Below are 14,553 nucleotides of genomic sequence, written 5' to 3'. Positions count from 1 at the left end.
TCTGTCCATGGGATAATCCAGGTAAGAATACTAGAGTGGGTTGCCATTTCCTGCTCCAAGGAATCTTCCCAACCCAGGGATCAAACCTGGGTCTCCTGCACTGCAGGCAGATTCTTCACCAACTGAGCCACCAGGGAAGCCCCCCTGATTCTAAGAAGGTCCAAAACTGGCCATCGAAAGCTTAGAAACAGCGTGGAACTTTTGGAATGACAAAACTGCATTTTAACTGGTGGACATTATTTAAAAGAACAACAACACTGAGTCTCTGGAAACTGTCCTAAGAGCATAAGGCAAAAGAAGTATTTGCTCAAGAAAATCTATGCAGTCTCAGAGCAGGCAAGGGAGGCTCTGGCCTCTGAGCTGAGGTCTGCTCCATCAGCCCCGCTCCCCCTGCTCTGTGTTGCAGACAAGAAGATGGGTTTCCTCTCTCCCCGGCTGCTAGTCTGGGGCTACGACACCCTGGAAGGGGCTGACTGCCCCACGTGCAGAAGGTCTGTTTCGGGCAGACAACACCAAGGACTCATCTCCTTTCCTCTACCCAGTCCCCACTCACTTGGTGGAAGCTCCTGTCCAGACCCAATGTGCTGTGAATACAGGGCCCTGATTGCTTCCACCTAGTTTGCTCCCAGGGTGAAGGATTCACGGCAGGAGGTTTAGTAAGTCAAGACCAAGGGCTGTCCCCTCTCACCCAGTGCCCACTCAGAGAAAGGTGGCACTCTGGGAAGAATGGGCTCCCATCTCCAGCTCCAGGTGCAGTGACACTGGGCTTCTATTTACGGGAGCAAAGGTACACCCCTGCTTAGGATGTAGAGATCCATGTATCTGCCTGAGGGGGCTGGCTCTACGTGAACAGAGAGTAGAGAACCTCATGCCTAAGAACATTATTGAAAAAAAAATAGCAGTCTTTTCATGAAATTAAGGAGAAGCTCTGATATAAGCAGAATGGCAGACTAGTCAAAAAGTAACTGGGAAGGCTGTGCACAAGCTCTCGGCTGTACCAACCCAGGAGTGGCCAGAGCAGGTTCTGGGGCGGACGTGGCATCTCCAAGGCTGCACACCAATCCATCAGCACAGGGGGAACCTCACTGGCACAAGGGGCTTAAACAGTTCTTCTAACAAAACACCGAGTGAACCGCCCTTTTCCGCTGAGTCTTTTATAAAAAAATCAGTTGTCTGTATGTTTGTGGGCCTACTTCTAGACCTTCTATTCTAATAAACATTTTTTCTCTCTTGACTACATGGTTTTGAGTGGAGATTCATGTCATGTTGCTTGCTCAGTCATGTGCAACTCTCTGAACTGTAGCCCGCCAGGCTCCTTTATCCATGGGATTCTCCAGGCAAGAATACTGGACTGGCTTGCAATTTCCTCCTCCAGGGGATCTTCCGGATCCAGGGATTGAATCCACGTCTCTGGCATCTCCTGCATTAGCAGGTGGATTCTTTACCACTAGTGCCACTTAGGAAGGCCACAGTTTCATACTGAATCTTTTAATCAGGTAGCGTTCAGTTCAGTGGCTCAGATGGTAGAGCGTCTACCTGCAATACGGGAGACCCAGGTTCGATCCCTGGGTTGGGAAGATCTCCTGGAGAAGGAAATGGCAACCCACTCCAGTATTCTTGCCTGGAGAATCCCAGGGACGGAGGAGCCTGGTAGGCTACAGTCCACGGAGTCGTAAAGAGTCGGACATGACTGAGCAACTTCACTTTACTTCACTTTAGCATTCAGGTCAGTTCAGTTCAGTTGCTCAGTCGTGTCTTTACGACCCCATGAACCACAACAGGCCAGGCCTCCCTGTCCATCACCAACTCCTGGAGTCCACCCAAACCCATGTCCATTGAGTTGGTGATGCCATCCAACCATCTCATCCTCTGTCTTCCCCTTCTCCTGCCCTCAATCTTTCCCAGCATCAGGGTCTTTTCAAATGAGTCAGCTCTTCACATCAGATGTCTAAAGTATTGGGAGTTTCAGCTTCAACATCAGTTCTTCCAATGAACACCCAGGACTGATCTCCTTTAGGATGGACTAGTTGGATCTCCTTTAAGTCCAAGGGACTCTCAAGAGTCTTCTCCGACACCACAGTTCAAAAGCATCAATTCTTCGGTGCTCAGCTTTCTTCATATTCCAACTCTCGCATCCATACACGACCACTGGAAAAACTATAGCCTTGACTAGACAGATTTTTGTTGGCAAAGCAATGTCTCTGCTTTTGAATATGCTATCTAGGTTGGTCATAACTTTCCTTCAAAGGAGTAAGCGTCTTTTAATTACATGGCTGCAATCACCATCTGCAGTGATTTTGGAGCCCAAAAAAAACAAAGTCCGACACTGTGTCCACTGTTTCCCATCTATTTCCCATGAAGTGATGGGACCAGATGCCATGATCTTCGTTTTCTGAATGCTGAGCTTTAAGCCAACTTTTTCACTTTCCTCTTTCACTTTCATCAAGGCTTTTTAGTTCCTCTTCACTTTCTGCCATAAGGGTGGTGTCATCTGCATATCTGAGGTTATTGTATTTCTCCTGGCAATCTTGACTCCAGCTTGTGCTTCTTTCAGCCCAGCGTTTCTCATGATGTACTCTGCATATAAGTTAAATAAGCACGGTGACAATATACAGCCTTGATGTCCTCCTTTTCCTATTTGGAACCAGTCTGTTGTCCCATGTCCAGCTCTAACTGTTGCTTCCTGACCTGCATACAGCTTTCTCAAGAGGCAGGTCAGGTGGTCTGGTTAGCACTCCAAATCTGTTCTTCCTTCTCAGAACTGCTTTGGCAAGTCTAGGTCCGTTCATGTTTGATTGGGATTGAATAGTGAGTGAGCTACCCGAAAGAACTGGCATCTCAACAATATTTAGTATTCCAACCTGTGAATGAGGTATGTCTCTTGACATACCTCATATTTATATCTTCTTTAACTGTTTTCAATAATATTTTATAGTTTTTGGTGTACAGATCCCACACATCACTTCTGCAAGATTCATGCCTAGGTATGTCACATTTTTGATACTACTGTAAATGGAACTGCATTTGAAATTTCAATTTCTGATTGAATGTTGCTAGTATGTAGAGATATGTTGACTTGGGGATATGGTTTCTATATTTGGCAACCTTAGTAAACTCACTTATTATTTGTAGAAAACTTCTGGACAGTTCATCACATTTTCTATACAGGCGTCATACAGACTGAAGCTTTCCTTCTTTGTCCTAGCATACAGATGTCTGTTCTTTTCTGTGCTTTCTTTTTCTTGTCTTACTGCACTGGTTATAATTTCTAGGATAAAGGTGCATAAACAGCAAGCATCACTTCCTCTTTCCTGATCTTAGTGGGAAAGCATTCAGTCTTTGACTACCAAGTTTGATATTAGATACAGGTTATTTCATAGATGTCCCTTGGGTCAGGGGTCCCCAAGGTCAACCTCAGGCTCATGAGAGAATTCACCGGACTCAGAGTTGGTTGATTCACGGCTACAGTTTATTACAGTAAAAGTATACAGAGTGAAAAAAACACCATGGGTAAAGCAGACAGGGTGAAGTCCAGAGGAACCATGTTCAAGCTTTCAAGTGTCCCTTCCCACTGGAGTCACACAGGACACCTAATTCTCCCAGAAACTATGTGGGCAACAAAGTGCTGCCCACCAGGGACATTCACCTGAGCCTAGGTGTCCAGGGGTTCTACTGGGTATTGGTCATACAAGCATATAGTACCTGTGTGGGTGACCCACCTCAGCTGCCAAAGTTCCAGACCTCCAGAAGGTTAGAATTCACCATGAATCACACTGCTGGTATAAACTATCTGGACACTGATAGAGCATGGCTGAAGATCGCAAGCATGCAATTACACTCATTGGATAACCAATTCCAAGAGTTTAGTTCTTTGGAGTTCAGGAAAGGACAGTCATGAAAACAGGCTCTTTCTTGAGAATGTGCAGTTGGAGCAGCCCAGGCCTGTTCAGTTAACCTTTTCTGTACAGGAGGGCCTAGAGGAGCTATCCCACATTGAAGGTCAGGAAGGGCAGCGGTGAGGAGATACCCTTCGTCCAAGGTAAGGAGCAGCGGCTGTGCTTTGCTGGAGCAGCCGTGAAGAGATACCCCACGCCCAAGGTAAGAGAAACCCAAGTAAGATGGTAGGTGTTGCAAGAGGGCATCAGAGGGCAGACACACTGAAACCATACTCACAGAAAACTAGTCAATCTAATCACACTAGGACCACCCGTCTGAGCCACCACAAAGTCCCACTAAGACCACAGCCTTGTCTAACTCAATGAAACCAAGCCATGCCTGCAGGGCAACCCAAGACGGGCGGGTCATGGTGGAGAGGCCTGACAGAATGTGGTCCACTGGAGAAGGGAATGGCAAGCCACTTCAGTATTCTTGCCTTGAGAACCCCATGAACAGTATGAAAAGGCAAAATAATAGGATACTGAACGAGGAACTCCCCAGGTCAGTAGGTGCCCAATATGCTACTGTGGAGAAATAACTCCAGAAAGAATGAAGGGATGGAGCCAAAGCAAAAACAATACCCAGCTGTGGATGTGACTGGTGATAGAAGCAAGGTCTGATGCTGTGAAGAGCAATATTGCATAGGAACCTGGAATGTCAGGTCCATGAATCAAGGCAAATTGGAAGTGGTCAAACAAGAGATGGCAAGAGTGAACGTCGACATTCTAGGAATCAGCGGACTAAAATGGACTGAATTTAACTCAGATGACCATTATATCTACTACTGTGGGCAGGAATCCCTCAGAAGAAATGGAGTAGCCATCATGGTCAACAAAGAGTCTGAAATGCAGTACTTGGATGCAATCTCTGTGAACGACAGAATGATCTCTGTTTGTTTCCAAGGCAAACCATTCAATATCACCATAATCCAAGTCTATGCCCCAACCAGTAACGGTGAAGAAGCTGAAGTTGAACGGTTCTATGAAGACCTACAAGACCTTGTAGAACTAACACCCAAAAAGATGTCCTTTTCATTATAGGGGACTGGAATGCAAAAGTAGGAAGTCAAGAAACACCTGGAATAACAGGCAAATTTGGCCTTGGAATGCGGAATGAAGCAGGGCAAAGATTAATAGAGTTTTGCCAAGAGAATGCACTGGTCATAGTAAACACACTCTTCCCACAACACAAGAGAAGACTCTACACATGGACATCACCAGATGGTCAACACCGAAATCAGACTGATTATATTCTCTGCAGCCAAAGATGGAGAAGCTCTATACAGTCAGCAAAAACAAGACCGGGAGTTCAGATCATGAACTCCTTATTGCCAAATTCAGACTTAAATTGAAGAAAGAAGGGAAAACCGCTAGACCATTCAGGTATGACCTAAATCAAATCCCTTATGATTATACAGCGGAAGTGAGAAATAGATTTAAGGGCCTAGATCTGATAGACAGAGTGCCTGATGAACCATGGAATGACGATCGTGACATTATACAGGAGACAGGGATCAAGACCATCCGCATGGAAAAGATATGCAAAAAAGCAAAATGGCTGTCTGGGGAGGCCTTACAAATAGCTGTGAGAGAAGAGAGGCAAAAAGCAAAGGAGAAAAGGAAAGATATAAGCATCTGAATGCAGAGTTCCAAAGAATAGCAAGAAGAGATAAGAAAGCCTTCCTCAGTGATCAATGCAAAGAAATAGAGGAAAACAACAGAATGGGAAAGATTAGAGATCTCTTCAAGAAAATTAGAGATACCAAGGGAACATTTCATGCCAAGATGGGCTCAATAAAGGACAGAAATGGTATGGACCTAACAGAAGCAGAAGATATTAAGAAGAGGTGGCAAGAATACACAGAAGAACTGTACAAAAAGATCTTCACCACCCGGATAATCACCATGGTGTGATCACTCATCCTGGAGTGACATCCTGGAGTCAGACATCCTGGAATGTGAAGTCAAGTGGGCCTTAGAAAGCATCACTACCAACAAAGCTAGTGGAGGTGATGGAATTCCAGTGGAGCTATTTCAAATCCTGAAAGATGATGCTGTCAAAGTGCTGCAATCAATATGCCAGCAAATTTGGAAAACTCAGCAGTGGCCACAGGACTGGAAAAGGTCCGTTTTCATTCCAATCCCAAAGAAAGGCAATGCCAAAGAATGCTCAAACTACCACACAATTGCACTCATCTCACACACTAGTAAAGTAATGCTCAAAATTCTCCAAGCCAGGCTTCAACAATACGCGAACCGTGATCTTCCTGATGTTCAAGCTGGTTTTAGAAAAGGCAGAGGAACCACAGATCAAAGGCAGAGGAACCACGCTGGATCATGGAAAAAGCAAGAGAGTTCCAGAAAAACATCTTTTTCTGTTTTATTGACTATGCCTAAGCCTTTGACTGTGTGGATCACAATAAACTGTGGAAAATTCTGAGAGAGATGGGAATACCAGACCACCTGACCTGCCTCTTGAGAAATCTGTATACAGGTCTGCAACAGTTAGAACTGGACATGGAACAACAGACTGTTTCCAAATAGGAAAAGGAGTGCTTCAAGGCTGTATATTGTCACCTTGCTTATTTAACTTATATGCAGAGTACATCATGAGAAATGCTGGACTGGAAGAAACACAAGCTGGAATCAAGATTGCCGGGAGAAATATCAAGAACCTCAGATATGGAGATGACACCACCCTTATGGCAGAAAGTGAAGAGGAACTAAAAAGCCTCTTGACGAAAGTGAAAAGAGGAGAGTGAAAAAGTTGGCTTAAAGCTCAACATTCAGAAAATGAAGATCATGGCATCTGGTCCCATCACTTCATGGGAAATAGATGGGGAAACAGTGGAAACAGTGTCAGACTTTGTTTTTTGGGGCTCCAAAAATCTCTGCAGATGGTGACTGCAGCCATGAAATTAAAAGACGCTTACTCCTTGGAAGAAAAGTTATGACCAACCTAGATAGCATATTCAAAAGCAGAGACATTATTTTCCCGACTAAGGTCCGTCTAGTCAAGGCTATGGTTTTTCCTGTGGTCATGTATGGATGTGACAGTTGGAATATGAAGAACGCTGAGTGCCGAAGAATTGATGCTTTTGAACTATGGTGTTGGAGAAGACTCTTGAGAGTCCCTTGGACTTCAAGGAGATCCAACCAGTCCATTCTGAAGGAGATCAGCCCTGGGATTTCTTTGGAAGGAATGATGCTAAAGCTGAAACTCCAGTACTTTGGCCACCTCATGCGAAGAGTTGACTCATTGGAAAAGACTCTGATGCTGGGAGGGATTGGGGGCAGGCGGAGAAGGGGATGACCGAGGATGAGATGGCTGGATGGCATCACTGACTCGATGGACCTGAGTCTGAGTGAACTCCAGGAATTGGTGATGGACAGGGAGGCCTGGCGTGCTGCAATTCATGGGATCGCAAAGAGTCGGACATGACTGAGCGACTGAACTGAACTGTATACCCCTTCTTAGGCTGAGCATGTTTTCTTCTGGTCCTAGGCAGCTTAGACCTTTTATCAGGAAGAAATACTGGATTTTGTCAAATGCGTTTTCTGCATGCATTGAAATAAATCATATGGTTTTTTATTTTAGGGTATTTGCAGATGAGTTATACTGATTGCTGGGCTTCCCTGATGGCTAAGATTGTAAAGAATCTGCCTGCAATGCAGGAGACCTCGATTTGATCCCTGGGTCAGGAAGATCCCTTGAAGAGAATGGCTACCCACTCCAATATTCTCCCTGAAGAATCCCATGCACAGAAGTGCACATGGTGGGCCACAGTCCATGGGGTCACAAAGAGTCAGACATGACTGAGTGACTAACACATACTGATTGCTATTCAGATATTAAACAAACCTTGAATTTGGGGGATAAACACCACTTGGTAATGATGCATTAACCTTATATATTATTAGGTCTGATTTGCTAAAATTTTATTTAGAATGTTTGCATCCACATTCATTAGGGATGTTGATCTGTAGTTGTCTTATAGCGTCTTTGACTGGTTTTGGTATTGGCATGGTGACAGTTTCATAGAATGAGTGGTGAAGCATTACCTTAACTTCAATTTTCTGAAAGTCTAAGCAAAATTGGTATTCTTTCTTTCTTAAATGTTTATAAAAATCACTGGCAAGCAACTACGCCTGCACTTTTCTTTGTGGGTAAGTTTCTTCTACAAATTTAAATTCTTTAGTAAATATTGGGCTATTTGTGTGATTTATTTCTTGAGGGTGCTTTGGTAATTTGTGTCTTAGAACATGTCAATTTTATCTCAGTCATCACACTAATTGACATTCAGTTGTTCATAACACCCCCTTACTATCCTTTCACATTTGTAGAATATGTAGTGGTATTGTCGGTCTCATTCTCAATATTGGTAGTCCGTATTCCCTTTTCCTATTTTTTCTTCTGGTTTCATTTTCTCTGTTGTTTCATTTTCGTGATTTTCACTCTAAACTTTATCTTTCTTCCTGCTTTAGTTTAATTTGCTCTTCTTTTTCTCATTTCTTGAGGAGGAAGCTGGGGTCACTGATTTGTGACTTTATATATATATGTGACTTTACATATATATATCTATAACTTGCCCTGAGTAATGCTTAGCAGCATACCACAAATTTGATAGGTTTTCATGTTCTATTTTTCCTTATTTCTTTAATCAATGGGTTTTGTAAGGTTACTATTTACTTACCAATACTCGTGGATTTTACAGATCTTTTGTTTACTGAATTCTAATTTAATTCCATTTCACTCAGAGAGTATACCTATGACCCAAATTCTTTTAAATGTATTTAGACTCCTTTCATGGCCCAGAAATATGATCTATGTTGCTAAATATTCTCTGTGTAGTTAAAAGAGAAATGTGTATTGAGCAGTTGTTGGATGTAATTAATGGTCTATAAACATTGATTATGTGAAGCTGATGTTGATTCTGTTGTTCAAGTCTTCTATACCCTTTGCTCATTCCTAACTACTTATTCCATCAATTATTGAGACAGGAGTATTAAAATCTCCAACTGGGATTTGTCTATTTCCCCTTACAGTTTTATTAGTTTTGTTCCCTGTATCTTGATACTGTTATTGGGTGTATAAATGTTTAAGGTTTTCTGATGAACTGACTTCTTTATCATTAGGATATGGCATTCTTTGTAACTAATAATACCATTATCACTGAGACCTACTATAGTATTAATATACCGCTCTTTGTCTCAACTAGAGTTAGCACTGTGTATCTCTTTCCATTTAGTTTTATCCTACTTGGGTCTTCATTTCCCATGTGTGTTACCTGTAGACAATTTAGAGTTGGGTTTTGCTTTTTAATCCAATCTGGCAATCTGCCTTCTAACTGGGATGTTTGGCGTATTATTTATTATTATTGATTGGTTAGGTTTATCATCTTGCTATTTGCTTTTTACTTATCCCCTGGTCTTTGTCCCCTTTTCATCTTTTTTTTCAATCTTCTTTTCAGTTGAGTGCTTTGGGGATTCCGCCTCATCTCCCGTGGAGGCTTACTAACTATAACTGTGTGTCTACACACACTGTGCTTATTGGTTCCCTTTCCAGGCATGCTACAAGCTACTCTAACTTAGGTTTTCCAGCTTCTGGCCCAGCACCTCCTACCACTGTCACAGACAGACACGCGCATGCACACAGGCGCTTGCCAGGACCTCCACTGAGCTGTGCTCAGTCCTGTGCACCTTTATCAGACCTTATCTTATTTAATCTCTCAGTGACATTTTACCCGTTAATCTAAATTACTGTTTTCTCAGTTTTCGTTGAATCACACTCTCCATATCATCTCAGATTTCTGGTCATGATCCTCAACCGTTCGCAACTTTACATCTATTCAGGCTATAACTTCACAGGTTCCTGGTGCTTGGTCCTGGTCCCTTTTTGTCTTCCTTAGCGTCTTTAAAACATGGTCCTTAAGAATTAGGAAGTAGTTCAAGGGCATATTCAGAGAAAAAAAGGTAAAGGAAGAAATTTGTTCACATGCAGTTTGCAAAGTTGAAATATAAGATTAAAATAATGATTTTCACAAAAATCCTTTATTTTCTTACCATAATGCCTATGTTCAGTCTGTGTTAATCAGCTCATATAAGCTGGTGTTCAGCAAATATAATGGTGTAAAAACAAATAAACTTCCACACAATTTTCAAACAGAGCCCAAACCAATCTGCTTTGTTGATAAGGATACAGAGGAACTCAGGCTAAACAGGCATTACCTAGCTAAAATGAGTAAAAGTCTTGATATTGCTGAGAACCTGTCATTCCAAATTTAATGCCCAATTTAACTGCTGTGCCCTCCCCCCCAGAAAAATAAGCTACTGACAAAATTTCTTTATTAAATTACTCTGTTGGAAGTCACATCTTATCAATGGCAAATGATACAGCAGAGTGATTGTTATCACTTGAGTGTTTCAACATGTATTTAGTTTTAAAATTGAACAGACTATTAGAGAGAAAATACAAATCCATTCTTGAAGTACATGTAGTATGTAACAGGGTAGGGAAACTCGACAGCCTTCTGTGCTGTTTACTGGTGGGAACTCATGGTACAAGTGAAGTTGGCTTTCATTCAGGCAGTGATACTTTTGTGGGCTGTGACGTGGGCAGGAAAAGGTGCAATCTATTCACAACTAAAAGAGCTCAAGCTATACAAACAGCAAGGAGATGTGCTGCTGGGTTCCTAAATGATGCTTAAACATCTGGGACACTCAGAAGGCAGCGATGCGCCTCCCGACTGTAACTGGCTGCGGAAGGAAAAAGTGAAAACCTAATACCAGCAAATCCTGCCACCTCAGAGCACGTGCTTTCAGATGCTGAAGGAAGAAATGGCAGTGTCTGTAAGAGTCCTCTTCCCACCCGACTTACCGGCTGCCAAGGATAAGAGTGCTGACAAGAGCTGCTGAAGGTAGGGATGAGATTAAAAACACTTCTTCGTGATACGGATTAAGCCTATGGTCATGCTTGATTTCCAGAGGCCTAAGCAAGTGATGCTGAGCAGTCAGCATCATAAATAATGGCAACCTACTACTACAAGGCCAAAATATCCCTAAAGCTTTTCTTACCCCAAATTTTAATGCTGAGAATACAATACCAGATTTCACAAAGTCACCAAACTATGCTGGAAATGTCTCAATTGCTAGGCTCTGATTTCTTCCAAGAATCTGATGGTTTTCCTGACTCATCGGAGAGTAAGACTGACCTTAGTATTGTGAATATATAAAGAACACAACCAGTGTCACAAGAGAACAGGAACAGATACTTTCCAGAGACTGAAGCAGTCCAAGAATCCACTTGCTCCCATCTTCTAAACATCCTGGCTGGTTGAATCCTACAGTTATCTGATACTATAAGTGTGTCAACTTGGCAACTGGGTTGACCTGGGTTGATCCACCCTGCTCTCCTCAACCCTGGACCACACACTACAGCTCCCTAAGTGCCTCCCCATGGTCCTTCAGACGTCCGTCCATGGAAGTTCCAGTCGCTGCCAGAACAAACCACTACCAACTCAGTGGCTTAAAAGAACACACTTTCTCATCTCACAGATCTGTTGCGGTCTGATGTGGGCCTCACAGGCTAAAATTAAGGTGGGCTTGGTTCCTATCTGGAGGCTGTCGGGGGGCTCAATTTCCTCCGCTTTTCCAGCTTCTAAAAGCCAATCGCACTGCTTGCTTATGGCTCCCTTAGTCCACCTCCAGTCAGCAACAACGCACATCTGCGACTCTGCCTCCAGCCTCACGCTCCCTGACTCACTCCTATCGCCATCTTCTGCTTTTAAGGACCCAGTGACGATGACACTGGGTACACCTGTACAATTCAAGACACACTCCCCACTGTTAGTCAGCTGACTGGCAATCTTAACTCCCCTTTGCTCTGTGACCTGACAAGAGTCACACTTTCTGGTGACCAGGATGTGGAGATCTTTGGCAGCCCATCACTCCGCCTCGCACACTCTCTTAACACAGAACTCATTTTCCCCACAGCAGCCAGAATGATCTTTGTAAAACCCCTCCTCCAAGGGTAAAGGTCAAATCCTAAACAGGTGCCACAAATCCACACGTGGCCTATTCCTAATGACCTACTGGCCGGACTCCTGGTTCCCGGCGTTCCAGCCACAGACGGCTTCTCTCTCAAGCTCCTTCCTGCCTCGGGGCCTTCACTCGGGGCATTTCTGCTGTCTGAGCAGCCCTCTTCCCTTCCCAGGATGACTGTCCCTGGCTAACCCTTGCTCAGTCCCTCAGATCTCTGCAGAAGGAGCTCTCACTGGGTGGCCTGACCGGATCTCTGCGTCCAGCACTGGCTCCTCCTCTTACACATCCCGCTGTGCCTCTTCTTCCAGAGCTTCTACTACGGTTGGAGCTGAACGCTACGGTGCAGTTATCGGTGTAATGTCTGCCTCGCTGCACAGACCGCACACTCACAAGGGCCAGGCCTGCTGGGCTGCTCACCACCGTGACCTCTGGGCCTGAGAACTCACTGGCTTGTAGTAAATGCTAAATAAATGAGCGAGCGACCTCAGACCTTATTTCCAAAGCAAGTCTAACTCTGGGAGGGGAAGCTGCACGTGCCAAAGGCCTCAACACCCTGCGTGAGCACCAGGCCAGGTGGGAATCCCTCGGTGAACCACCCCACGCCATCCCTTCAGGCCTCAACCACGAACACACACCCCCAGCTTTGTCCCCAACTCTGTGATCTGCCGTGACATCAGACTCACCCCAAGCCCTGTGCGGCGCCCGCAGTGCCCATCCCAGGAGGGCCGCGTTGTCTTTCCCCTCCTGCTCATGGGCGGCATCACTAGAAAAGTCCTGAATCCCCAGAGATGTCATCACAAGGGTTTTCTGCAGTTCAGGAGCCCTTCCTTTAGCTCTGGTTCCCTGCAGCCCTCCCCACAGCGTCTTTTCTACTCACTCTAAATCCTACATCCCAAGTTGGAATGGGAAGAGCACCTGTTCTGGGGCCAGAAAGCTCTGTGTTGAAAACTGGGCTGCCTATATTCAGAAAGTGCACCTAAGGTTGAGCCTTTGTCTCATCAATAAACAAAAGGACAGTAATTTACAAGGCCCCACCTCACAGAAGTACCCCTTAAAACTAGTCAGTGTTGCCCCCAGCCACCAAACACCACACACATCACACGCCTCTCTAAGCTCAGCTAAACCCACTGCCAGAACAATTATAGAGAATGCCAAGACAATGCCAAAGTTCTCCGTGACCTCCCAGCAAGTCAGGTGCTAGGGCAGAGGAAGGGCTGGGGGAGCTGAAGTTTGAGTAAGAATGACAAGAAGTGTAAGACTATTCTCAAGACGCTGGACAGAGAAAGGAGAGAAGTCTGGAAGCAGCTGTCAGTTGCTGCTACCAAACCCCAAGTGGATGCTGATCTTGAGAACGTCTGCATAGACACTACACTGTCTAAATTTTCCCTGCGAGGAACCCACCCTACCTCCATCCCCTCTCCAGCCCAAGGGTACGTCTATGAAAGGCACTGCCTACTCCACACACACAGCCACAGATGTCAGCTGCCGCCCCCTACAGCCCTCCACACTCATTCTCTTGCAATGTCCTCACCTAGACTTGACCCACCAGCCATGCTCTTCTTCCATGTCACTCCTCCACTGAAGCTGTACGGGTCAGTCTCTCTTGCTTTCGTGGGCTTCAGCTATTTTGCTTCCTCTGTCCTTTCCATGAGACCACATCTTGGGACTTGGACACCTAGCTCAAACTCTTAAGTTACTTCACTAAACCTACCCAGTCCCCCAGATACCCTCTGGCAACACTGGCCCCATTCAAACTATACCTCCAGCCCTTGAGGACAGGCTCTGATGTGGTCCAGGTTTGCACTGGTCCCTTCCTAGTGTCTGGAGTAAGCAGGTGTTTATCTCATGTTTGTTGATGGGGTCAAATCATGACTCGATGGCTCAGGGAGCTGGGTTTAGACATACTACCTGTGAACTCTTGGACAGACAATTGGTAGCTCTGTCCATCCCCCAGTTCAGAGAGGGGATTAGGGCTAATGGTGTACATTGGGCAGGCATGGCCATCAGAGTGATATGAACCCTAGGAGTTCAGAAAGACACGCTGAGACAAGAACAAGGGGAAGGTGGAACATTTCAGGGCAGAAGAAGGCAGTGCAGCTAAGCCAGGATAAGGATTCAAGGATTAATCACAGGAAGGAAAAGAAATCCAAAGAAGTACAGTCCCAGAAAATTCCAAAAAAAAAGAGAGGAAGTTGTGAGAAATACTTCCAGTGGCATTAATGTTGCAGAAAGACAGAAGAGGGTCAGGTGTGCAGGTGGGCGTTGTGTGATTCTTAAGCTCTCGGTGACCTCCCAGCAAGCCAGGTGCTGGGGCAGAGGCGGGGCTGGCGGAGCTGAGGTTTGAGTAAGAATGACCAAAAGTGTAAGACTATTCTCTCAAGACGCTGGACAGAGAAAGGAGAGGTCTGGAAGCAGCTCAGCTGTGATTATAAAACAATAGAGGAAAAGGAGGCTTGGTAGCGAGGACACGGGTGCTAACGGTTCCGTGGCTTCCCCACCTGCCTGATCTTGGAGAGTCATCTCCTCCTCCCTCCGCTATGTCACTAGACTGTTCTCACCGTCCGAGCTAACAAGGGAC

The 14,553-nt window shown here is 44.9% G+C and overlaps 1 protein-coding gene across 3 annotated transcripts in view; it reads right to left on the bottom strand.

Annotated features, from left to right (window-relative positions):
• PARP11 (poly(ADP-ribose) polymerase family member 11) overlaps positions 1–14,553 on the bottom strand; it is a 38,447-nt gene that overhangs the window by 19,899 nt on the left and 3,995 nt on the right. The window lies entirely within an intron of this gene.

The sequence above is a fragment of the Ovis aries genome, chromosome 3 (genome assembly GCF_016772045.2).
Source record: "Ovis aries strain OAR_USU_Benz2616 breed Rambouillet chromosome 3, ARS-UI_Ramb_v3.0, whole genome shotgun sequence".
NCBI classification, from domain to species: domain Eukaryota; kingdom Metazoa; phylum Chordata; class Mammalia; order Artiodactyla; family Bovidae; genus Ovis; species Ovis aries.
Note: the sequence above shows the minus strand (reverse complement) of the source record. Positions and strands in the feature narration are given on the sequence as shown.